The 25,922-nt window shown below is 56.4% G+C and overlaps 1 long non-coding RNA gene across 1 annotated transcript; it reads right to left on the reverse strand.

Annotated features, from left to right (window-relative positions):
* Window positions 1-1,596: 1,596 nt before the first annotated feature.
* Window positions 1,597-24,385, reverse strand: LOC311441188. Its single transcript, XR_014695840.1, has 5 exons — window positions 24,253-24,385; window positions 8,364-8,545; window positions 6,885-7,535; window positions 6,272-6,376; window positions 1,597-2,177 (listed from the first exon to the last, which is right to left on the reverse strand). It is a non-coding gene; the product is annotated as an uncharacterized lncRNA (long non-coding RNA).
* Window positions 24,386-25,922: the final 1,537 nt, after the last annotated feature.

A 25,922-nucleotide genomic window follows, 5' to 3' on the forward strand; every position in this document is an offset into this window, starting at 1 on the left:
GATGCTTCCCCCGAGGGCGGGCGAGTAATTGAGGGGAACCGTGTTTTAGTGACATTGCTCTCTCTGCCTAATCCCTTCCCCCCAGGAGGGCTGTCCCCGTGCCTGGAGCTGGCTGGGAAGGGAGGCTGGAGGAGATGGCAGGAAGGATGCACAGCCCCTCTCCACAGCACCAGCCTGCCTGCAGCGCGCTCCCCACCACGCAGCCCAGTCCTTCAGCACTTCTGTGATCTCCCCATGGAGGAGACCAGATGCTGGGCAAGCCTGGACCCATTTTTTTTTGTTGGTTCACCGTAGCAGGAGCTCAAGGTCACCCAGGCACCGCTGTTGGAGCGCGGACCCAGGTTTGGGCCAACACAGCATCCCTCCTCCCTGCATCCCTCCCTGCCCTTGTGCTCACCCTGTACTTCTCTGCTGCCCCCCCCCCTTGGCACCACGGTGCTCGTCCTTCTTTCTAGAGGCAAACTGGATGACTACAGTCAGAAACCAGCGACCTGGCAAGCCGAGAGCAGGCACAGCTGCCTCTGAAGTGCTCCGTGTCCTAGGGCGCCGGGTGGTGTTTGCTTTGGCCAGCCGCTGCCCTGCGCTGCGCCAGCAGCTGCTTGGCTTTGCTGCCGATAAGGCGATTAGCAGCAAATTGTTTAATGCCTTCCCCGAGAGCAGCACGCACGGCCACCCCGTGCTCGGGTCACCCGGGGGGCTGGAGAGGGCCTGGGGGGGACACAGAGCAGTGGGCACCAAGCGGGGCTTTGGGGTGACAAAGCCGAGCAGGGAGCAGGCACCCTCCCTGTTTTTATTTATATTTTTAAAGAAAACAAACCAAACGAACGGGAAAATGGCTTGGGGTTTGGGCCTGCCTGCTGGTTTTCAAGGCAGGGGATTCCCCGTTCTTCTGCCCCAGCGATGCTAAGGTTCAGCGCCTGTGCTTCCAGCTGATTTAAAGCAACGCTCGAGTTTATAGAGAATTAGTGAGATGAAGGAACATTATTTTTCTTTATTAGGTTAAAGGGTAAGTAAATACAATCAATCTAGTCATGTATCACACGATGTCAGCAGCTTCCCACCTCGGCCAGAAAATTACTGGCTCCTAAGTGGATTGTGGAATTACATTCATAACTGCAAAACCCACATCTACACGTACGCGTTTCAGGCAAGAAGCTAAGGGTCACCGCATCACATCATCATCACAAACACGTTACTTCTGGGCCGACTCAATCAGCAGCCACAGCCAGGCCGTGGGGGAACCGGAGGGAGATGCCACCCATGCAGATGTGGCACCAGAGCCCAGCCTGGCCCCGCAGAGCAGCCCTGAGGCTGGCAGGGCCACAGGGCAAAACCACCTCTGATGGGAGCTGCAGGATGGCCCAGGAGGGTTTGGGTTTGCGGTATGAACCCTTGGGACAGGGGAAGGCACCTCTTTGTCCCCCATCCCGCTCCCCTCTCCATCCCTGGCTGGTTGGGAGCCAAGCAAGCAGGAGCCAGGCTTGCTCTGTGCAAGGAAAATAAATGCAATCACTGTAATCATGGCTGGTGGCACCTGGTGCTGCATGCCAGTGGCATGAGATGCTCAGAGCCCAGGAGCCCCAGGTAAGCTGCAGGTGCAGGAGGCGAGGAGCAGCAGGGAGCAGGGCTAGCGTGCTGGATTCCCTGCCCGGCAGGATGAGGGCTTTCCTCTTGGTGATCAGCAGCCACAGGAGAGGGGCAGTTTGTATGGTGCTGGGCTGTTGGCATGGCTAAATGTAGACCTGTGCTCCCCTCACACAGGCAGGAGCAAGGACAGGACTGGATCACTCCCTTTAGCACCACTGGCTGGGGCTCTGCAGCTCCATGGCCCCAGCTTCACCTCCTCATCACATCAGAGAGACAAACCCCAAAGCAAAATCCTTACACGACACTCATCAAGGTCCCTCGGGCTGCAGGAGCATGAGGAGGGAGGCGACCTGGGCAAGCTGCGCTGTCCTCGTGCACAAGGCTATTCCCTCTCCAAAGCACAGCAGCCTCCAAAATCCACCGGTGAGAAGGGCGGGTGGCGATGCTGCCCTGAGCCACGGCAGCTGGTGAACAGGAGAGGAAGGGGGGTGATGTGTGCCCAGCCTCAGCAGGTGGGGATGATGCACGCAGCTCCTGCACCATCACAGCTCCATTGCGCGCTGCTCCCAGGGCAGTTCTCCACCCATCTGCTGCAAAGAAACAGGAAGAAAAGTTGAGGGATGGTGAGATTAAGCAGGACCCGCTGCTGGATGCTGGTCGTGTTCCCTGTGTTTGCTCACACTTGCTGCTAGCAGCTCGAGCTCACCAACCCAAGGCGATGGTGCCCAGCCCAGTGTGCCAGGAGCACACACAGAGGGGGCCACAAGCAGCACAGCCCCCGGCTGGAAGCAGGACCTCCTCCTCCTGAACTTTCGGTCAACCCGCCACACCCCAAATACCCTTAAATAAACCCCCAAAAACGGCGCCTGGTTTGGCATCGGGGCACAGGCACACGGCGAGCTCGTGGCACCAGAGGCTGCCGGCGCCCGTGCTGCCTCCGTGCAGCTGGAGCCCGCGCCGATTTATCTCCCTCCTGAATTCTGAATGAACGAACTTTCTCCCAGAATAAATAACAATCGCATGAAAGTTATTTTAGGGCTGGTCTCAGTCGTCGGAGTTTCCGCGCCTGCCGAGGCCCATCACATTGTTTTCTGCTGCTTTCCTTGGCACGGCCCCAATCCAGGGTTCAGAAGTTATTACTATAAAAGTCAAATTGCTTTGAGAGGGGAGGCAGGGTCGGGAGGGAGCGGGAATGGGACTGCTGGAGGGGCTCCAGCCTGGGATGGCTGAGAGCTGTGCAGGGTCGGAGCCGTCCTCGCCGCTCTCGGGAGCCCCGTGCCTGGCCCTGGGCCAGCGGCAACGCACGGCTCCGGGTGTAGGGACACACAGCACGGCCGCTGCTCGGGGTCCTGGGGGGCCCCAGGCTTGTAGCCCAGCTCCTGGCCCCCTGAGAGCCCCTTCCCCTCCTGCCCTCGCTCCCAAGCAGCTCCCAGCCCCTCCAAGCTGTCCCTTGGTGCAGCGCCGGTTAGTTCTCCATCGCCAGCACAAATCTCTTTCCTGCCTTGGCACCGAGCGCTGCCTCAAGCCCCGAGGCATGCACGTTTTATTTCCCTCCCGAAACATCCTGTTCCAGCGTTTGCCACTGAGGCTCTGGGTAAATCCTGGCCATCCCGAAAACAAGCGTCCCGCCCCTCAGAGCAGCGTGCTTGGCTGCAGGAAACCTCGTGGCAAGGCACCAGCCCTGTCCCACAGCGAGCAGCTTCTCCCTCCGTGCTGCAGGACCTCGGGGGTGACCATGGCACAGGGCATCCCCATGGCTTTGGGGGGCTGCTGCTGTCCCACATCGCTGTCTCTACTCACTTTCAACCTCGACTTTATGCTTTTTTTTTTTTTTTTTTCTTTCTCAAAATAATTTCCAGCAAACAACCACGCTGATGCATCCGTACGACCTCACCGGGATGCAGCCCGGTCTCTCCTTCCCTCCAGACCACGTTATTTTTATTATTCCCATTACTTCAGGCTGACATCACAGCAATGAGCAGGAGGCCTCTGCTGTGCCAGCCCCTCCATCCCTCACCGCAAGCTGCCTGCCCTGGGCTCCCAGCCCGAAATCAGCACCGTGAAGCCCCTCTCACAGCCTGGAGACAAGACGCAGCGCCGCTTTGATACCTGCAGCTGCTGCGCCTGGAGCAAAATCATCAAACACGGGTACTCACTCGGCAAGAGGAAGCAGAGACCGGCAGCGTTGGGGACAGCGAGCAGCAAGAGTCACCCAGGAGAGCTATGTGACAGTGGGATGGGACCTGCGGGGAGGACACCGTGGTGGCAGGGATGGTCCCCTGGTGAAGGGATGCTCCGTGGGCACCGCAGGGATGCGATTTGGATACCGTAGGGATGCTCCATGGGTATCACAGCGATGCCCCGTGGGCACCACAAAGCCCTTGGGGTGGCCGCAGAGGAGGTGGCAGGAAGAAACAAGAGTCTCAGGACTCAGATTTTGAGCAGAGTAACACTGCACGAGGAAGAGCCCGTGGGGAGCGGGCTTCCAGGGCCATTTTCACCCAGCGAAAGTTGCAATTAATTTGCGAAGGAAGTGGCTCAGCATTAGGAAACCCCGCGGGCAGCCCCCGCACCCGGGGGCGCACGGTGCATTATTTTCTCATTTAAAAACGATCGCAGGAGGGCAGGGGATGGAAGGGAAGGGAAGGGAAGGGCTGGGGCTGCTCCCCCCGGGCTGGCACTAACGGGGAGCCGGGGGGGCCGGGATGGGAGGAGCCGGCTCTGGAGGGGCAGGCGCATTTGGAGGGAGAGGGAGCAGAAATTAACCTTGGAAAGCGTTCAAATTAGGCTGTGTAATAAGAGAACCACTTCTCTGGGTAAATTTGTTAGGATTAGGGCTCACTGAGCTGTTGAGGAGAATTCGGTGTGGCTCGGAGCCAGCACAAAATGAAGCTCCTGGCTTGGTCGGCTGCGGGAAAGTCCAGGCTAATGGGCTTTGGTTCAAACTTTGATAGGAAAAAAATCCAGGAACAAAGGCACTAATTCTTCCAAAAGCCCCAAAATCTCAGTTTATACATTTCTGTTTATGTTCATTCATAATAGATATACACAGCTGTTCTTATCATTCATATTCAAATTCCATATGCATCTTTAGCATTTATTACTCCTGCCTTAAAATGATAAAAAATAAAAAAAGGAAGGAAAAAAAAAAAAAGAGAAGAGGAGCCCCGTGGAAGATAAAACCCAACCTGCCTCGGGGTGTGAATGCTCTCAGCATCTCTGGGTCCAGGCTGTCACTCCCTGTCCTTGCACCACGATCGGGGGCCGGAGAGGATCCCACTGCCAGCCCAAATGCTCCCATGGTTTTGGGATGTGTTTGAGGCTTTTTGTTGCCACTCGTAGCTTTTGCTGGCTCGTGGGTGCTGGTGTGTCTGAGCACAGCACCCAGAACACCTGCGAGGACACCAAGTTTCTGTAACTGTCCCGATTGTCCAGCAGCTGTAAGCTAAAAAAAAAAATAAAATATTAAAATATTTGTGGTTTCACTTCATTTGGTCTTTTTGTTTTAAAAGCTTTTCTGTCCAGCGTTCTGGAGGCTCTCTTCACTTCCTTTATTTATCCCTGGACTCCAGGCTAAAGAACAAAAAAAGACATTTAAATCTGGACATCTCACAGGATATTTGCATCTTTAAACACTTACTTCTCGATCCCCAAAGGTTGCTCTAGCAGACAAATCGAGTGCTGTTGCTAAAGCTCATTAGCACGAGCGAGCAGCGGGGACGCAGACACTGCAGACACTCAAAGCGTTGTCATTAGGTTTCAGAGTTAATCCTGCTGAGAAGTTCCCGTCTAACTGGAGCTGTTGCTCTGTGCTGGAAACCCAAGGAAAGGGCACCGCTGGCTTCCCCTCCCATCTCTCCCACCTCCTATCCCTTGCATCTGGTTGAAATATCCCTTTTTTTGGGGTCTCCTCTCTTACCTACGGCTGCAGAGTGCAGCAGAGGAGCCCACAGGGAGGAGGGCAGGGTGGTGCCAGCACCTGCCCTGAGCCACCCCATCACCCAGAGCACAGATTTAGTGTCTGGACAGGGGCATTGCCCCACACCTGTGTGTCCTCCCCTTGCACAGCCCCACTAGATGTCTGAGCCACGATGGGAGGCACCGTCCCAGGGCCAAGGGACCCCCTCTGGGCTGCGCAGGGGGGTGGAACCCAGGATCACCCGGCCGCCTTTCATTTAACAAACAAACACACCAGGACCTGGAAGCAATAAATCCAGAGCCTGGACTACAAAACCAAACACGGCGGCAGCTCCCCCTTCAAACCTCTCCCTCCCTGCTGCGAGAGAGAGGAAGATGATGGCCACACAGCCAGCCGGGGGACACGGACACCATCCCCTCCTGCAACCCCTCCTGGCTGTGGCACTGCCCGGTGAGCAGCTGGGAGGCTTTAACGTGGCACAATCGGGGTGCTCTGAACACAAACACGGCCCCAGACAGCTGGCAGCACTGGTTATTTTGGGTCATCATAGCAGGGATGTGCAGGGCATCCTCATAAGCCCCAGGGTGACTGGGGCTCCCTCGCTCCTCCCCACCCCAAACCTGTGCTGGAGGAGGACAGCAGCGAGGCCATACAACCCATGATGGGAAATACAAGGTGTTAGCGGGGATCCCTGGTGTGAGTCCCGATCCCCGAGGTTTCTCCCCAGCCCCTGTCCCCCTCCCTGCCCTCTCCAGCCCCTCTCACCTGGCTGCAGCCCGTGCGGGGTCTCCGCTCGCAGCCGGGGAAGCCGCAGCCACTTCTGCTGGCAGCCTGGGATCCGCCTGCTCCTTCCAGCAGCCGGGCAAGCCGCTGTTTGTAAAACAAAGGTGGAGACATCAAATGGAAAGGGTGAGTCAGAGAAAAAGTTCAAAAAAAAAAAAAAAAAAAAAAAGAAAAAAGGGGGAGAGCAGGGAGCGGGCTCGCAGCCGCCGGCAGGCAGGGAGCTGCCGCGCTCCCACCTGCCCGCAGCACGGCCCCGCTTCAGCGCGGGGAGATCCAGCAGGCAGAGAGGAGCAGGGCTTAGCGGGAGGGGAGATGGCTGCCGATAAGCGAACGTGTGAACTCCCGGCTTTAAATTAACTAATGGCTTCAGATGATGCCGATAGTCTGCAGGGGATGGGGAGGAGTGATTTATGGGGGAAGATTAAGCGGACTAATTAGGGCAGCCTCACCGCTTCGGAGCTTCCCAGCCCGGCCGGGGCTGTGTGAGGGAGGACATCCCGTGCCCATGCAGCCAACGCAGGAGGGCGGCCGGTCCTCAGGCAGCTTCTACCCCAAAACCACCCTCATCTCCACAAGGTTTTGGGCACGTGCTCACTGTCAGGATGTTGCCACGTGCTTTACCCAGGAGGCACAGGATGGGGGACCTCAACTCCCCCAAAATAGGATGGTTTCTGCAGGGGGTGCAAGCTCAACAGTATTGTACCACGGCTCTGCCAGCTCCCAGCTGTGTGCACCAGCATAACCAGTGGCTCCCAGTGGCCAGGCAGGCACTGAGCTCCACCAGCGTGGCACTGCCGCACCGCTCGCACGTGTGACGAGCTGCTGCGGTCTCAGGCAGGAGAGCTTTTCATCGCCTTATGGGGAAAGCGCCTGCAGTTCCCTTTTTCCAGGAGTCCTGGATATAATAAAAAGGCCTCCTCGGGCTTCAAAGCGGGAGGATTTTCACTGCTTCCTGGGCCGAGAACAAAGCAGCATTGAGCACGGCCGGCAGTCCTTGTCTCTGCCCCTTGATGTGCATCAGCTACCCCGACCCCGGGGCTCGGCGACGGCACGGAGAGCTGGGGCTGCAGGGCACTGCGAGGTGGCGCGGATGGAGATAGGTTCACGTGGAGCTGGAGCACTTTGGGATGGATTTGTCTCCCCCGAATCGCCCAGGTTTGACCAGAAGTGTCCAGGACAAGCGGCTCCGTGGGTTGCTCCCCGCCCGGAGCTGCCGGTGTCACCGCCACAGCCGCCGGCGCGGTACCTGCCAGACAAAGGGCTGCCGATGCAGTGAGTAATGCGATTTTCAGCAGGGATTGTGTGCATGACTGTGTAAATAACACAGTTAGAGGTACCATGAAACCAGCTGTTTTCACGTTAAAATGGAAATTTAATAGAGTAACAAGCGGGGGTTGCTGGGGATGCAGCACGTGCTGCCTGCAGGAGCACACACGAGCCACAGCTCAGCACCGGGGCACGAGATCCCGGCCCCGTCACACCTCAGGGTGGTGGGGGGGCTTCCCCCTGCTCCAGGCGCCCACATGGAGCCAGAGCCCTGGGTTTATGCTGCTCCCCCCAGCACTGTGATACGCTGGGGATGGACAGGCAGCCGGGGACATTTCCCAGACCCCTTCTGCAGAACAGAAGTCCCTTGTCACCGCTATCAGCACGGGGCTCCTGCAGGGTCGGGGACAGGATGCTCTGAGCCTGTACCCAGCCTCCCCCTGGCGCTGCTGGGCTCTCCCCGCCTCTGAGCACTGCAGGAAGAAAAGGGGGCCTGCCTGCAGACCCCCCTGTCCTCCAGGTGAGGACCCCTCCTGCCAGGCTGCTCCCCCCATCTTGCTGTGACGTGAACACAAGGCAAATTGTGGGGCTGAGCCCCAGGAGCCCCCGCAGCGTCCAGCCGCTCTCCATCCCGTGCCACCAGCCCACGCGGCCATCCCGCACCAGTTTCCCCGGTAACAGGAGGCCTTCACATTTGCACGGAGCCGGAGGCAGGAAAGTTCATATAGAAAGGAAAAAGAAAAAAAATAAAGGAGGAGAAAAAAAAAAAAAGGAGGAAACAATCTGCATAGCTCGCTACAAAACCCACCTAGGGGAGCTTCCTCTCCCAGCCCCCTTCCAGGTGGCACCGGTGTGGCTCTGTGCAGGGAAAGGTGGAGCTGGGGACAGATTTATCGAGGGGCCCCGGTGGCACCGTCCTGTTCTTGGCTGCTCCCCTCTGCAGCACGGGCTCAGCATTACCAGCACCGCTCCACCGAGGCCGCCCGGGACCTGCTCGAGCAATGCCAAACGTCACTCGCAAGCAATTACTCACTGCACAATATTTTCGTTTCCCCAAACCATTAATGAATTATTTAGGCATCTCCAGCGGTCGCAGCGAGGCTGATGAAGCACTGCTCCCCCTGGGCTGGCAGCGGGGGCAGCCTCGGTGCTTGCTGAGGAGTGGGAAGCAGATTTTGGGAGAGCATCCCAGCGCTCTGCACCTGAGCATGGCCATGGCACCACAGGGCTCGCCACTGTGCTGCTGGGAAAAATAAGGCTGCCTCTCCCTGCCTGGGCTGCCCGGGACAGAAGTGGGAGCTTTTTTTTTTTTTTTCCCAGAGCTGGAGGAGCAGCGTTCACCTGCTCCATCCCCGCCGCCTCCCCCGGTGCTTCCCTCCCCCCGCAGCCCCAGCTCGACGTGCTCCAGGCACCTGGCTGATGCCAAAACCACGGAGACAGTCAGCGCTGATTTGTAGCGAGGGAAGGTAATCCGCGGCTGGAACAAAACAGCAGGGCAAGGCACGGGCGAGCCTTGGCTATCTGCTAACGAACACAGGGCTGGGGTGTCTGGGTCCGTGCTCGGCTTTGGAGAACGCCTCGGCTGTGGTGAGCAGGGCGCAGAGGCTCCGGCGCACGGGAGCACTGCTCGCTGCTGATGTTGGCTGTGGAGGCTGGCTGGGGGAGTGCCAACCCCAAACAAAGCAACCCGCCAGCAGGCAGCAGGGCTCGAGGTGCCTTATCGACTCCGACCGGCTTCCCGGCAGCCCAAACACCTGCGCCGAGGCCCCGCAGCATCCCGTGCTATAGCGAACGTGCGCGCCGATGCAGCCCTCCCAGAGCTCTGGGCACAAAGCTGCTCCCAAGCCTGGGTGCTGGGCACGCAGCGAGTCCTCCTTCCTACTGCAAGAAGGGATTTTAAAACCTACAGATAAGCACACGGGGATGAAAGCACTAAGAGAACTTCAGAGAAGCGCTGGAGTCCCTTTCTAAAATTACCCTTCCCTGCTGGAAAAGCACACAACGAGCAAGAAATAGTCCCTCTGCAGAGGTGGACACAACACCCCGTGTTTAGAGCATGTGGGAACGGTGACGGCAGAACCGGTGACCCGGCGTCACCCCGTTTGTGCCAGGAAGCTGTCTGCGAGCTAAAGATGACTGCGTTTTAAAGCCCAAATCCCCGTTAAGGGCCGGGAAGCCCCGTTCCAATCTCTCCCTTTCCTGTTGGCTTTGCAGGTTGCTGGCGCAGAGGGGAAAATCCTGGCCCCACAGAATGACAGAGGAGGCCCCGGGGCTTTCAGCTCATCCGTAAAGCCTCCCCTCCCTCCTCCTCCCTCCGCTCTCACGCCGAGTTTACAACCTCCGCCTCAAATGCAGCTCCAGGCTCATCCTGGCCAGGCTCCAGGCTGCACGGGGTAGGGGCAGCCTCGACGGCCACCGCAGCCCCCCTGGGGCCCCCACACCACTCGCCCCAGGTCTCGCAGCCTCCGTGCCTTCGCCTCAGCCCGGCTTCCACGTGGCTCCAATTACCTCTGCAGAGGGAGATGAAGCAGCACTGCCCTCCTGCCGCCTCCGACAACAACCCGCCAGGGCAAATCGCCCCTCGCAGCACCCTGCTGATCCCCGAGGATCTGCTCCAAGCCACCAGCTGCTTCCAAATCCCAAACATCCGACCCCTCCTGCTCCTGGCCTCGGGGCTCTCCCCAGCCTGCCCACCCTGCGGCATCCCCAGCACTCCTGGTCCTGCCTCCAGCTGTCCCCATACACACAAGGATCCAAAGCTAGTCTGAGACAAAGATTTGCCCCTCTGGAGGCTTTTCTGGTGTTTCCTGTCACTGTGCAGCCTCCCTGGCCACCCCTCCAGCAGCAGGGGGCTGAGCCCCATGCCCAACCACCCCAGTAAAACGCTCAGCCCCTTGCATCTGCCACTGAATCCAGAGGAGCACCTCGCCTGGGCTTGATTGTTTGAGCAATTAGGCCTTTTCCGCAGCGTATGGCTCTGCCCTCGCTGGTTTTTCTGATGTTACAGTGATGAAAGCCGAGATGAGACCCGGAGGGGAGGACCCCCCTGCAAGAAGCAGGGGGAGCGCAGCCATCGCCGCATCTCCGCCTCCCCCCGTCCCCAGCTCCGCGCGTGCAGCGGGGGCCTCCTGGCCACGGCGCCTCCAACCAGAGGAACGCCTTTCCGTGTGTGTCAGGGCTGCTCTCCTCATGTTTATTTCCCTTTGCAGCGTGGGCAATTTCCCCTTCCCACACAGGCAGCGGCGGCCCCGTGGCCGTACCGGAGGGGCTGGGGCCGTCCCTTCCCTGCGTGCCGGCGGGGATGGGCTGGGCTGGGATGGGCGAGAGCGGCCGTACCTCGGCATGCAGCGCACCGCCTCGCCTGCAGGAAACATATGTCACCAGTTAAACAGATCGTGAAAGCTTCAATCACTTCCTTATGGCGCACCGACAGCCGGCATCCCCAGCCCCACGCTCTCCCCTCTCCCATCGCCGGGTCCGGTGCTCGCCCCGGTGTGGGGATGTTGGGGTCCCTGCTCCAAGAAATGGGGTGGCCCCACACAGCCTGGAGAGGAGCTGGAGGGAAATATCCGGGAGGAAAAGCAGGTTTTTGGCCGTGCTTTGTGGCCTCCCCATGAGGAAGCTGGGGGCTGTGGTTGGGTTTCCCCCTCCCCGCCCCGTGCACCCCACCCCAGGGGCTGGCGCTGGCGGCCGGGCCGGCTGCCCAGGGGGGTGGGTGTCGAGGAGACGATGCCTCATCGCCACGGCTCCGCTCTCCCCGTGGGCTGGAGGTTGCTTTTTTTGGAAGGGAGGCAAGCAGGAGAGCTCACGTGGGCTGCGGTGATGAGACCGGTGGCGGCCGCCGACGCCGCTGTGATTGCGGAGCGTGCGCCAAACAGCTCGCCTGGCCTCCACCACCATCCTGCCTGGCCTGGGGGCTCCCCCGGCCTCCCCGCGGCACCTCTCCACCAGGACAGAGGGAGTTGGTTGACAATAACACCTTCCTTATGCGCCTGGAACAGCCAGCCAAAATCCCAGGCCTTTCCTGGTCTTGCGTTTCAGCGAACTCCCAGCACCCTGACGAAAGGGCGGGACGAGAAGTCCGTGTTATTTCTGCAAATGCAAATACCTGCAGAGAGCCCCGCCTGCTCCAGGCACCGCGGAGGATGTGGGCAGGCTGGTGCCGTGTCTGCGTGTCTCTCACCCATCCCAAGCCCTGCGCATCCAGCTGTCACCACCCCGAGCCCAGGACTGCTCCTCCACCTCGGGTTTCGAAGCTGCTCTGCTCCTGCCAGACCACGCACCTGCCCCAAGCAGCAGGAGGAGTCTCGCGGCCCTCTCCCACCCCTGCTCACCCAGCCTGCCCCCTCCCCAAGCCACCCATGTCACGGGGCAGGATGAGGACCCGGTGGAGTGGTCTTATGGGGTTGTCCCATCCCTGCCCCAGCACCACGTGGGATGAGTGCAGCCCCTGGGGACACAGCTGGGACACCCACGGGGCACCCCACACAGATGTCACCAAGGGCAGGCTCCCAGTGCTGTGCCTCCAAAAACCTTTTGGGGTTGGGACCGTCCCTCCCTCCTCACCCACCACCCACCCACAGCTCCCATCCCCCCAAATTTACCAACGCTTAAAAATATTTTACACCTCCCTGTAAAATCACACACATTTAAAACCAGTTAGGGCCTGAAATATGCCTTAAGATGTTGTCCAATTTGTAAGCATCATAAAAACCTGAAATAAGTTATCTTGGAAATAACCACAAGGAAATTACAGACCCGACATGCAGCTGAGGAGCCGTGACCCTGCTGTAGCACCGAACTTGCCCTGCAACCACCACAACCAGCGACTGACAGGGCTGCCGGGGCTTTCAGGGATGGGATTTTAGCCATCAAACAAGGCCATAACCCCGGAGAGCTTTATAGCAGTCGTTATGTACCTCACCTCCCACCACCAGTGCTTGGTTTTGCGCTGAGGGCACACTTGTCACCCACAGCACGGTCACCCTGCACCCTGCTGCAGCAGGGACCCCACGGGTACCGGGTGGTGCAGGAGCAAGGGATGAAGGGCACAGCATGGACCAGGTTCCCTGCTGCTCCTGGACCTGCCCATGAGCAGGGAAGGAAGCACAGCTCGTCCTGACAGGGGTTTTCCCCAAAACTGCTACCCAGATCTAGCCACGCAGCAGGGGATCATGCCCGTGCAAGCCTTTCCTGCCTCCTGCAGAGCCACACCAGGGCTCAGTCTCATACCCTGTGTTTTATTAGCACAGACAAGGATCGGTGAAGGAGGCTGTGGACCCTCAGCAGCACAAAGCACCAGCCAGCAGACAGGGGGGCTGCTACCTCCAGTGTCCCCTCCAATTCCTCTCTGCGATGCGCCGCCGCCTCCAGCACCCCACCATTTTCTCCATCTTGCTTCACTTGCAGCAAATGAGAGCACCCTGCTCCATCTCTGCTTCCCCTGCACGCCCCTCGTTCTTCCTGCCAGCCTCCACGGAGCCTCCATCCACCTCCAGAAGGCAGAAACAGAGCAGAGCGGGACACCATGGGCTCCCGGCCACCCAGACCCTCAGCTCTCCCCCACCTCCAGGTGGCATGGAGCTGCACAAGAGGCCGCCGTGAAATTAAACCACTCGAGGAAGACGCGGAGCAGCACCCAGGAGCGAGCCAGCCCTGGCACGGCGGGAGAAGCCGGCCGCCTTCCCTGTGTTTGCGCTCCCCATCTGTCTCCAATGCAAGGCAGGAGCCCAGCATGGAAACCCGCTGATTCTTTCCAGAGCTGCAAAATGCAGCTTTTTTCATCCCAAGGACGCAGGCTGCTCTGAACGCTGCCCTCCTGCCTCCCCAAACTCCTACCAGATTTCACGCCCAGCCTTCAAAGGGAAGGAGCCCGAGCAGCATCCCTGGCAGGCGGCACCGTGGGGACCAGCCGAGCCCCCGGGTCCCCAGGGACCGTCGGGCCACCAGCCCCCGGGGCAGGGCGGCACGTTCCCAGCCCACAAAGGTGTTAACGAAGGCCGACTGAGCAGGCTTTGGCTGAGCTGCTGGCAGGGAATCAGAGAGCCCAGGTCTGTTCTGCTGCCAGGTTATCAGTGGATCCATCAAGCGATGCCTGCAAGACGCCAAATCTATCAGCTCTCCCATATGGATGCCATCCACACCGAGCCATTTCCTGCCTAATCGGTATCAGGCCCGCTCCTCCCTCCCCAACGCTGCTCTTAACAGCCCGCTGGAACTCTGCAAATGTTTTACAACAGGTAAAAAAAGTAAAAAATGCATCAAACACATACCCTGTGCCCTAAACTGCCCCAAGGGCTTGGCTGGGCACCATCCCCACAACAACTGGGAAGCAGGATGACACCCTCGGGGCCCAGTGCTCCTTTGCAGCCCGGATCTTCACTATGGCCCTACAAAAAGCCCTTGGGTGCTGGGGGTCTCGCAGGCACCCCCAGCAGGGATGCAGGTGGGCTGGGACATGGGCTGGACCCTAAACCTCCCCAGCCAGGGCGTGCCATATTTACCCTGGAGTGCGCGGCACAGGGGAGGTTACCTTGCAAAGGTTTCTGTGCCTGATAGCCTGGGATTATTTTGGCTTTCATGTGGTCTCTAATGAAAGGGAGTCTGGAACAGATGCAGATTTGAAAGAAAAGAGGAGGAGGAGGAGGAAATTTCTTAGCATAGGGTTTCGGTTCCCCTGCCTATAAACAGTGCTGACAGCGAGAGGCGGCAGTGATAAACACCAAGATAAGATCCCAGCTAGACAGGTAATTTGGTGCAAGAGGTTTGTCTGGAGAAGCCTGGGCAGAAGTCGCCGCTCGCTGTTTAGAGCACACAAGGGCTGGAGCCTCAACGGGGTGCGGTGCTGGGAGCTCCCCCCACGGCAGGGGGCTGGAGCCCCGGGGCCGATCGCCCCACTTGGCGGCTGCCCAGGGCTCCCCCAAGCTCCCACCACCCTCGGCGCTCCCCCGCCTCCCCAAAAGCATTTCACTTCCTCCTCTGATGAGCTGTCACATATTCTTAAAGTTAAATGTCTTCACAAGCGCTCGCTGTTCGGGGAAATAATTCCTCCTGTTTAAAGATTCATGGATATTGGTGTTGGAGAGAAAACAGCGTTTTCCCCTTTCTCGTGGTCAGAAATCACTGCGGGGTGGAATTGTTTCTGATAACAATAAATAGTGCCACGGCCCCGGGATCATTCCATCAGCAGCACAATTTCCACAGGTCTCAGTAAAGGGAGTGTAAATCCTACCGCCTTGAATAAGGAGTGTAAATGGTTCGGCGCAGGAGCAGCACGTATAAATTGTGCAGGACTTTATAAAAGCCGCAGAAATACAGCCCTGCCGCTCCGGCGGCGTAAACCTTACACAACAGCGAAAATGATTCATGGGCGCGAAGCGGCATTAATCACACTGCGGCGGGTGGAACAGGTTCCTGCCCCGTACCTTAACAGAGCCAGAGCAGCTGCGGCCGGGATCTTATCGGCCCCATCCTCCTCCTCCTCCTCTCGCCGTGGCGTGACTCGACCTGCCCGCATCGCCAGCGCGATGGGAACGGCCGGGGCAGGCGCTGCAGAAGCACGGATGAAGGTTTCTTTTCAACCCGCTGCAGCTAGCAGGGACAGCAGGGAGAGACCTATTATTTCCAGGTGATAACAATGAAGGATTTCTACAAAGAGAAACGCCAAAAAAAAAAAAAAAATAATGAAAAAGAGGAGAGATTGCACCAGGCTGTCCAGCACAAAGCTGCTGGAGTTCAAAGGGAAACACCCAAAGGCTCTGGCGGCTCTTACTCGAGGAATGACCCAGCTGCCAACAAAAGAGCCCGCGATGGAAATTGCCTGCTCAACAGCAGACGTACAGGCGCGTCTCTTTTTAAGGCTGCTAGAATTGAATCGTCGGTTATAGATGAAGGTGCTCTAAGAAGCTGAATTTTAAAACACGTAAATTAACTAAGTAAGAGGGGGGCGATCCATCCCGGCTTCCTGAAAGGAAGTTCATGTCTCTAATCTACTAGGATGCTTTCTCCCGTCGTCAGAAGAGTGAAGTAAGGAGAACTACTTGACATAATGTGTTTGGGGTTTCAAAGCCCTCTGACAAGGTCCCTACGAGAGGCTATTAAAGAAATTAAGCGTTTGTAGAGCAAATGGAAAAAGTAATTCTAGAGGTCGGAAACAAAGAGGGAAATCAACGTGTGTTAATAGCGGCTACATTGCAGAAGGGTACAGCATTAACGGGGAGGCTCCCCAAGTTTCTGTGCTCATACCGGTGGTTAAAGAGATGCATTAATGATCTGGAAAAGGAGAATGAAAAATGTCATGAGAAAATCTGGCAGAGGACCCAAATTACATAGAGTATTCAGAACAAGAGAAGACTACAGGGAACTTCAAAAGGACCGAAGGGAGCTTGATGAATGGGCCAGTCAATGGCAGATGAAATCCAAAGTAGACAAATGCAGAGCCATGCACGCTGCAAGGAACAATCCCAACTAATTCAAACAAAATGTGGAAACGCATAAGGAGCGGGATAGATAAGCAGTGGAAACACTGCAGCGCCAATACCTCGACACTGTGAGCCCCGCTCCCTTTGCCTTGAGCCTCTGCTCTGCTTGTGAGCCCCCCGGCATCGACACATGGGCGGGGGAGACCCTGCCCCTCATCAGGTACAAAAAAAAGACTGAGAAGGTTTGAGACTGAGCAGCTCCTCCAGCAGGAATTGCAGAGCAAAAGCCCGTTTTTGAGGGCTGGGATTGCCCTTGGAGAGGAGCCCTCGCTGTAACCCACAGGGAGAGCCCGGCCAGGCACTCACCCAGCCCAACACCACCCTGAGAGGCAAACCCCACGCCTCCCTCCCCCAGGATCCACCATCCCCGAGGCCAGTGGCTCCCGCTGGTGGGAAGTCCCAGGCAGGGCCAGGCCTGACGGGATGCACCGGTCTGGTGAGGATGGAGCCGTGCCCGGCCCTGCTGCCATCTCCTCGGGCTCCTCCCCGGCACAGCTAAAAGCAGAGGAGGGAAGGAGGAGCTGAGGATGGACTTGGTCAGCATTAACAGGTCCCTTCAAGGCAATCTGCAGGCCTGGTGCCTTGCGAGCAGATGCAGATGTTGTGGGGCAGCGGCAGGCGAGGGTCTTGGAGCACTCTGAGGAAGATGCCAGGACCTCCTTTGGCTTCCACACTTGAAAGCCAGCAGGCTGGTGGGCTTTGAGAGCCTCAGGGGAGCTCCACATGCAGGGGACAGAGGCTGTAACACCAAGCAAGACACCCTAGGGAGAACAGAGGCCTCGTGAAGAGCCGTGGCACAAAAGCAGTGGAAGCGGTGCTGAGGAGGCAGCACGTGGGGAGAGCATTGCTGCCACACACAAACACAAGCGGTGGTGCCCAAAGGGCCCCGCTGGGCTTCTCCCGGCCACTCGCAGCTTTGCCGATAGCTACTTTTCCACAAATAAATCCAATATTTATTTCCAACAAGTGGCTGGCGGGAGGTAGAGGAAGGAAAGACACTTATTGAATAATTGTGCAACCCTCAAGAAAAGCCATAAATTACCCTGCTCTATCTGTCACTATAATTTCCAGCCGGAGTCCTAATGAATCTTTCCCAACAATAGTGTAAGGACAGGTCTGAAAATGTATTGAACCAGCTAAGCACTTGGGTAAGCAAAGCGGAGGCATTAATAACAGCCACGAGTCACCACAAGCCACAGCGGGACCGAGCATCCCAGGCCGCCTTTGCTCCGTGGCCTGGCACAGAGAGGGGCTGCCGGGGAGGCCACTGGCCTGCTCTTGCCCAAAATAGAGACCAGAGGCTCAACTGGTCCAAATTTTTTGGTAATTATAGGTGAGAAAACTTGGCAGCAGAAAGCCATTGCTCATGGAAACCCGTGAGGTACTCCGCTGAATGGGCAGAAGGGAAAAAAAAGCTTTGCTGGAGGCTGGGCCCGTAGTTTTAGTCCATAAAGACGGAGTGAGAGGTTTGTTATAAGAAAACCATGTCTCACCTCCAGGTTTCAGTCCAGCATATGGCAGATAAAAACAGGCAATTTTTTTTTTTAATAACAAAACACCATAAAAAAGTACTTCTGGAGACTGCTTCTCCAAAAAGCTTTTTTTCTTTTTCCTTCCAACTCTCCCAGCAGCCAGCATCACAGAAGGTTAAAAGCCGTTCAGATGGTGGCAAGCCCCAGCTCCCGCCGCAGCTCACACAGTCACCGTGCTCCAGACCAAGACCTTCACACTGCCTGCTTCTATTACTAACCTCAGCCCTTCAGAGAACGATGTGTGCTGTAATTCTCCAGCTCCACCACCAAACCCAAGGCAAACGCTGCCAATTACCCACAGTTTCACAGGCCCCAGCCGCTCGCCCTGCAAGGCGCAGGCACACAGGCACAGCGATGCCCACGCATGGCCCTGGGGGTCCCCAACAACCTCAGCTGGGTGCTGCCCTGCACCCCCCCGGCACACTGCATGTTTTCACTTCATATTTCACATTTGCACTCAGCTGCTGTTCCCACAGCGAGGATTTACTGCCGCTGGGCTTGCAGTCAGCCCTCCATCGCGTATCGCACGATGCCATCTACAAACAGCCAGAGAGGCTCTCGCTGGTGCTTACAGAACCCCCATTACTCTGATATCCAAGCACTTCACAAACATTAATGGATTTAAGCCTACAAAAGCTGGATGAGGCAGGGGAGAGTTATTACTCCTGTTTACAGACAGGCTGACCGGCTCGCCCAAATTCGCAGCACAGTTTGCAGCACAGCAGGCACCAGGAGGTGGTTTCTCCTCTCCCGGATTAGCATCCTAATACCGATTCCGCCCTCCCCTCCCAGTTCCCATGAACAGCCTTCCTCTGCAGAGATTTCAACTTTTTTTTTTTTGGCCTGCCCAGCCCCATCAGCAGGGCTCCAGAGGCACGGGGCAGGACGTGCCCTGGCGGGGAAGGGGCTCCCGCGGGAAGCCGCGGCCTCTCCGGAGCCGGCAGATTAACGTTTCAACCGGGCTCGGTGTGACATTTTCATTCGGTTTGACAAACTAAACGTTTGAGTTTGCAAATGTCAAAGTATTTCCATCAAAAATGTCGACAGCAAAGCCTGACATTTCTTAATCTTTTTTTTTTTGTTCCCCTTCTGTGAACATTTTTGATATTTCAGCTTCCTGTCTTGATCTGAGAGGGAAAACACATCGCAATTTTTGACCAGTTTGAGCAATTACATATCTTTAACCTAAGCCGGTAGCCAGGCCCTGGGAGCTGTTCCTGCCAGGAGGAGATACTGATGGTAGCACCATGCAGCCCCTTCCACCAGCCCCTATCTCCACAGAGCAGCCCAGAGCCCCAGAGCCCCCAGCATGCCAAAAAGCAAGCTGCTGGAGCATCCATGCACGTCCCACCAGCTCTCCAAACTCCATCCACAGCCGTGCTCAGCTTCCCTTGGATCATCCCAGACCACGTCCCCAGGGACCAGGGAAGGGGCTTCCCACCACCTCCCGTGCATTAGTGAGAGGAGGAACAGGAAAGTCGATGCAGAAGAGCACGTACCATGCAGAAATCTATAGTCAGCTGCATTTTGATACAGTCCCCAAAGTACCTAATTATGCAGCTCAGATTTCTCCCTGCTCCTCATTCCGGTGATAGCTCACCCTGAATCTTTATCAGGCCTCCAGGCTCCGCAGACATAAAGGAGACATTTGCTTCTCCCATTTTCCCAGCAGGACACGAGAGCAGGGGTAGAAGGGCGACGTCCTGCTCCCGTCAGGCTTGCAGAAAGCAGTGTTGGGGTAGGCATCCGAGTGCATGTAACACCTCGATAAATGGCTGGCTTCCCTGAGGTGCCTGGGCTCTGGCGGGGAGGGTGGTATGGAGCCAAGCAGCTGTAGCAGCACAGGAACACGCTCCAAGGGGGTCTTAGAGGGATTTGGGAAAGGGAGAGCGTGCCTGAAAAATTGCAGCAGAGCAAGAGCTAATTGCCAAGATTAACAGGCTCCAACAAGTGAAGGGTGAGCACTTGAAGCATGAAGTGTCGACAGAGACGTGAGCCCACGCAGCCAGGACAGGCGGACACAGAGCAGGGCAGAGCTCTTTGGGAACTTTTTTCCTCTGAAGTGCCCCGGGGAGCACGGCTGAGCTGCTTTGCATCCACGTGGGCGGACTCGAGGGAGCGCAGAGACGAAGAAGGGAACCACACCGCCCTGCACAGCACTGATTTCCCTGTGGTGGGTCCAGGACACACAAGTTGAGACCCTGATGGAGAAGCACCAGCAAGGAGCAATGCCCTGAGCCATGCCATAGCTCAGCCTGGCTGGTCCCCAACACCAGCGTTGCCCATGGTGTGTCCAAGTCCTAGAAATGCTACTTGAGGTTTGGGACTGGCCACCTAATGAAGGGGCTGACCCAAGCCAGCAGGAGGGAGCAGACAGCAGGGCGCAGGTGGATGCCTGCCTGGAAAACTAGGGCCAGCTGCAAGAAAAATAAATAAAACCAGCCAGCTCTGAAGCTCAGCCAGCCCAGGGACACATTAACTGCACAGCCAGGAGAGTTGTGAAGTGGCTGCATGAATCAGACAGCTTAAGAGATGGATGAACACCGTGGCTGGGAGAATTTGTCAGTGCTTAAATTAAATGAGGATGGACATGGAGGTACTCCAGCTTTGGCAGAAACACCTGGGACTGCATACCTAGCACAAGACAGAGGATGGTGGTGAGCTGCAAGAGGAGAGGAACTGCCTAAGGGTGAAGGAAAAAAAGTGCTGTCATTGCCTGTGTAGCTGCTAGCCAGGGTCGCACCCCAATCCAGGAGGCAGATCTGCAGCAAGATGCTGCTGCGATGAGAGGGGAGATGGACAGGAACAGCCTGGGAGCACAGGGCAGGTTGCAGAGCATACACCGGCCTCAAAACAGCAAAACTGGCAGCAAAGGTGTCTGGGGAAAAGCAGGGATGAGGAAGGAAAACCCAAAGGAGAAGCTGCAGGGAGTATCTGCTCCGTGAAGCGGCACCAGCAGGAGTGCAGAAAGAAGTGCCTGGCTTTGCATGGAACAATACAAGCTCCCAAACACCATTTTAAGGGATGGGCTCTGCTCACACAAGCCATAATTGTCATTAATGACCCACAGAAGAAACCTGCCACATGTCCTTCCTGTGGGAGCAGCACCTCTGTGCCCCAGAGTTGAGGTGTCCACAGCCCTGAGAGCCCATGGCCCTCCAATTTAAAATCCGAAAAAAAGGGAGAGAGAAACCCTTGCACATGGCTTCGTAAGGCGGGGGTGTGTTGGAGGATAATGATGAGACTCACACCAGATCCCAGAGAAAATAAGATGTAAAGCAAAGCCTGGTTTCCCCAGCTGGCCTGCTGCATGGCGTGGGACACACGCTCCTCCTTACGAGCACATCCCCCCCAAATCAGGTTTGGGGCAGGCATGATTAATGAAAGAGAGAGAAAAAAAACTTCTAACAAATATTATTTGCAAACATATCATTCAGCCAGCTCCGTTTCTAGGTTACACAGCTGACAATTTTGTAATGCAGAAAGAGAAAAAGATCAAAACCAGCCGACATGTCAAGCAACATAAGCCACAGAAGACAAAACACAGGGAAAAAAGACCGGTTTTCAAAGAGGAAGGAGAAGGAAAACATTAAACCATGGGGCGCCCCGAGATCTCCACCAAAACCAGAGCTGTTTCCCTCTCTTCTGAGCAAAGTGATAAAAGTTTTCAGAGCTGTTCTTGGTGGTTGACACAGGGCAGCGAGCTCTCACCCAGCCAAGTCACGGTGTGGTGCAAGCACTGGTTAACCACGGCCCATCCTGGGGACATTTCGGGCTATTCGTGCACAAGAAACAGCTTGAATGAAGCAAAAAACGAGGTGAGGAGGAAAATCCCTGAGCATCACTGCAGATATACCCACAGATGTATCTGTACACTGTGCAGCAGCTTTCAAAGCCCAACCCAAACACCACAGGCTACACAAAGGGCAGGACAGAAAATGCTGCGGTATAAACCTGTCCTCACATCGGGGCCTGGTGCCTCTCCCAAAGATAGGCTTCAGCCAAACAAATTACGGAGCTCAACACGGGGATAACCGGATGAAGTTTAATGGCCTGTAATGTGCAGGAGGTCAGGCTAAGCGATCTCCTCATTTCTTCTGGCCTTAAAGCCTGCGGACACGTGAATAAATCATGGGGATGCTTGCTTAGCTCCAGTGCCCAGCCTGGAACCAAGAAGCGACGCAGCCGGAGATGGGGTTGGGCTGCAAGGGGGGCACAGGTGATGGGAGAGAAAAGGCTCTGCCACCCTGCACACCCATGCACAGACAGGGAACTAAAACCCCAAAGCCACTGATTAAATACTGTGATTTTCGCACAGGGTGCGACTGACCTGGGAGCAGGCAGAGGGGAGGAATTGCCGGAGCCAAGCACTTTACAGGACTAAGGGAAAAAGGGGACGATGCAGCTGTTTTTGGGGGAGCATCCCCCTTGGGACAGGGCTCCTCAGGGGGCACAGCATTATTTCCCACCCCCAGGGGAAGAAGCCCCGCTGCCAAAGAGAGCATCCTCGGGCAGACTGGGGCTGGCAGCAGCCGAAGGGTGGAAAAGGAGCGCCGATAAAACGTTACGGGGAATACGAAGGGCTTTCAAAGACGTCAGGGAAAAGGAGCGCTAGCGAGACAGAAGGATGATAATAAATGAGAAAGGGGCTGGGAGGAATGAAGAGCTTTAAAATGGCTGTTGCTGAATTGCTTTTTTAAATTACTCTTTAAGGCGATAACTAAAGAGAAGAGGCACGGTCAATTAGGAAGTAATGAAGACCTTGTAAATACACTTACTGATAAAAAACACGTAGGGGAACGCTTGACAAACCGAACGTACACAAATCAGCCGGGGCGAGCAACATGCGTTTTGAATTATTAAGGGAATTCGCTAACAAACTTGGTGAGCCTCCGCCACTTAAAAAACCCACCACCATCAACAACCTAAAATCGCAGTCGGCCAGATTCAGAGCTGGCGTAACAAATCAATAGAGGGCTCGGGGGGGACAGGCGGGGAAGGAAATAAATACAAAGCAAAATTAGAAGGAAAGAAGGTGAGACTGAAAAAGGAGAATGACAATTAGTAGCCAGGAAATTAATTTCATCCACCAGGCACGGAACGACACAAAAATCAGGGATTAAGGAAAAGGCATTTGCTCGCTCCTGGAGGAGAGCAGAGCCACAAGTGATGAAGAAAAAGAATTTGTTAAGGGTGAACCACAGTGGTCAGACTGACAGGTACTTGGAGGGCACTGCTGCAGGAGGGACAGGCAAAAACAAGCAGCATTTCACCCTGAGCCTCGGGGATCTTTCCTGGAGGAATTAAATTGCCGTGGAGCCCGCCCGGCAGTCTCAGGAACCTGCACTAGGCCTGGTCCTGATGAGCATTAATGACCACAAAGATAAATGGCAAAGTAATTGCATTTACAGATGATGCCGAATTTAGGTCACGCTGAGACCAGAAGTGATGCAAAAGGAGCCAGGAAGTTCTGAAACATGGAGGGAAGCAGGAAAACAGCTGAAAAGGGGGCTTGAGGGAGGTGTTCTAAGCAGCAGCAGGTAATGGGGGGGAGCTGAGGCTCAGGAGAGCCCAGGGGCAGCCCCAAGTCATGGTTTGGATGGGATTTCTGTGCACCTGCCCTGTGCTCCCAGCACCCCAAGAGGCATCAGGGCCTGCAGCCACACTGGGATGCGGGGTTTGCTGGACAATTTGCAAGCATGAGAACATCACTTGCTGACCCCAAAGGTTTTGGGGCAGAAAGGGTGGTTCTGGGGACCAGGAGCAAGCTAGAGCCCCAAGCAGCAGGGGCCAGCCAGGGTGATGCCTTACACCTCGGCCACCCTGTGCCGTGGGGATGCTCTGGGAAAGGGCACAGACATTTGTCCTGCGTGGGAGGGAGCTGCCAGCCCCCAGCAGCACAGGGAAACAGAAAGGAGCCCCACAGGGTGGGTGTTATTTGGGAGAGCTGTCAGAGCCCGCACCGCCGGGGCACTGCTGCTTCTCATCCGCCTGATGGAAGCTGACGTTGTGTGAACCTTCCCGAGCAAACCCAAATTATTTTAATTTCTAAATCCAAACAGCTCCAATTATATCATTTCCCCTGTGCAAAGCCGGGTAATGCTCTCCCTCTGCTTCCCTGGCAGGGCTGGTGCAGCGGGCAGCACGGGGGGCTCGGGAGCTCACATCCCCCCCAGGCACAGACCCCGGCAGGTGGGGTGAGGGTTTAAACACACAGAGGGGACTCCCCTGGTTCAATTTCACACATCTCAGAAAAATCAGGCTTTTTGAAGAAGTCAGTGTCTGCCAGGTGAGCTCCTCTCCACAGCAGAGGTTTTTATTCACCCCCCTTTTGCTCAGAGGCAGCCCGTGCACAGGCTCGGGGTGGGATCTCACTTGGAGGAGGAGCAACAGCCAAATTGTTAGTTACAGAAATAGAGGGGGAGAGAAAGAGCGAGTTGAGGAAACATTTCCTAAAGAGCCCTGATTAACTAATTAACTGAGTTTCTTCCTGCACCAGCCTTTCCCTCACAGCTTTGGTGCCATCCATTTGCAGAGGGTACATGCACTAACACTTAACATATCGTAATTGTAATTATACACCTACAGCTGCTGTCAGTAATTTTTTTTTTCGTCCCATAAGCAGCCCCCCCTCTTTTCTCTAGGGCTGTGAGTGCTGTTCTTCCACTGTACACCATTGCTTTACCTGCAGCCGAGCCGCCACCACCAGCCCCCAGTGCAACACCTTCACAGCCAACCTGCTCTGGTGGGGACTGGCTGTCCCAGATGTCCCATACCTTCTACAACACCAACCCTGGTGCCACCACCTTCTCCTCTAGCAGCTCTCCCTCCCTGCTTTTTATCACCTCCCATCCCACCCCAGCACCACCTCGCTCAGCACCCTGCCTGGGCACACCTGGGGATGAGGGGGGGGCTCATTTGTTCTTGCTCCCACCTTGGACCCCTCTGCAGCTGTCAGGGGAACTGCAGGAACCACAGCTCTGCAGCTCCAGCTCCCTCCTAGGCTTCACCACGACCACAGGACATTGCTCCAGTGTCCGAAATGCCCTCCCAAACCCTTCCATTTCTGGTTCAAATTCCCAGCCCCTTATCATATTACAAAGTAACCAGGGTGCTTCTGCACTCCTCCAAGCTTAGACACCTTTTATTCTCATTAAAGGGGTCCGTGCCTCTTTCCCACTTCTCTATCTCCAAGTTAAAAGCTAATTAATTACTGTTGACTTTCCCAGCAGATGTTCTCGCTTCGGCGCCGGTAGGAAACGCGGTGATTTGTGACCCGCAGGGCTGGGATCGGGGGCGGTGAAGGAGTGGGGAGCAGAGCGTGGGGCTGCGGGAGGAAGCCGTGCCCGGCCAGCCCCGCTGCTGGACCGGGAGAGAAAGTGGCTGCCTGTGAGAGCGGCACCGCTTGTTTTTCTTGGAAAGAAGCAAAATCCTCAGATAGGGGTAAAATCCTGATTCCACAGAAAATTAAGCAGTGTGGATTTCAGTCGGGTCTGGTCAGAGGTTTATTTCCCCTCGTACAAGAAACCTCTCATAAATCACTGCTCTCTCCAAGGGCTTTTCAAAGTGGTGATGCAAAACAGAGCTGCACTGTCCGCGGAAGGCTCGCCGGCCCCGAAGAGCACCGGGGAAGTGGGAAGAGGCGGGCGGCCATCTCCACAGCTGCCTCCGCTGTCCCTGCTGCCTGTGAAATGCCAGCAAAGGGCGAGCAGGGATGAGGAATAAATGCATGCCGAGAGGAGGAGATGGGTGGCAGCGATGGGTCTGCGCACTGCGTGCCCCGTGGCAGGGATGTGGCAACAGTGCTTGCTGAAGGGGTGCCGTGGGGATGGTGGAAATGGGGATCCCAGTGGGCATGGGCATCCCAATGGGCTTGGACAGGTCCCGATGGGCATGGGCATCTCAAGGGGCATGGGCATCCCAATGGGCATTGGCAGCTCCTAGCCGGGGCTGGCATCTCCACCGCTGCCTCTGCTCTGCCAGAGCCGTGTTGCAGCACCCTTTGGGGACACAGGGCTCTGAAGTCCCTGCCAACAGGGTGCACGTTGAAGGCACTTCTACAAAAACGCTTCCAAAAACGCAGACGAGCAGCGAAGCTCCTGGCCTAACAGCCGTGGAAATCCCTCTGATGATTACAGTGACTTTCTAATATCAACAGAAACCTCTGTGCTAATGAAATGCACTGAAGTTAAGCAGCCGTGGAAATGCCAGTGTAAAGGAGAAAGGCCACCAAATGGACACTAATGGAAACCCAAATCCCCAGAACTAACAGGCCGTGCTCGGAGGAGAATGTCAGGAGCAGGGCCCTCCTGTGCCATCACCCCGTGCAGTGCTGGGACCTGCTCCTGCTTCCAC

The sequence above is a fragment of the Aythya ferina genome (genome assembly GCF_964211825.1).
Source record: "Aythya ferina genome assembly, chromosome: 9".
Classification (NCBI taxonomy): Eukaryota; Metazoa; Chordata; class Aves; order Anseriformes; family Anatidae; genus Aythya; species Aythya ferina.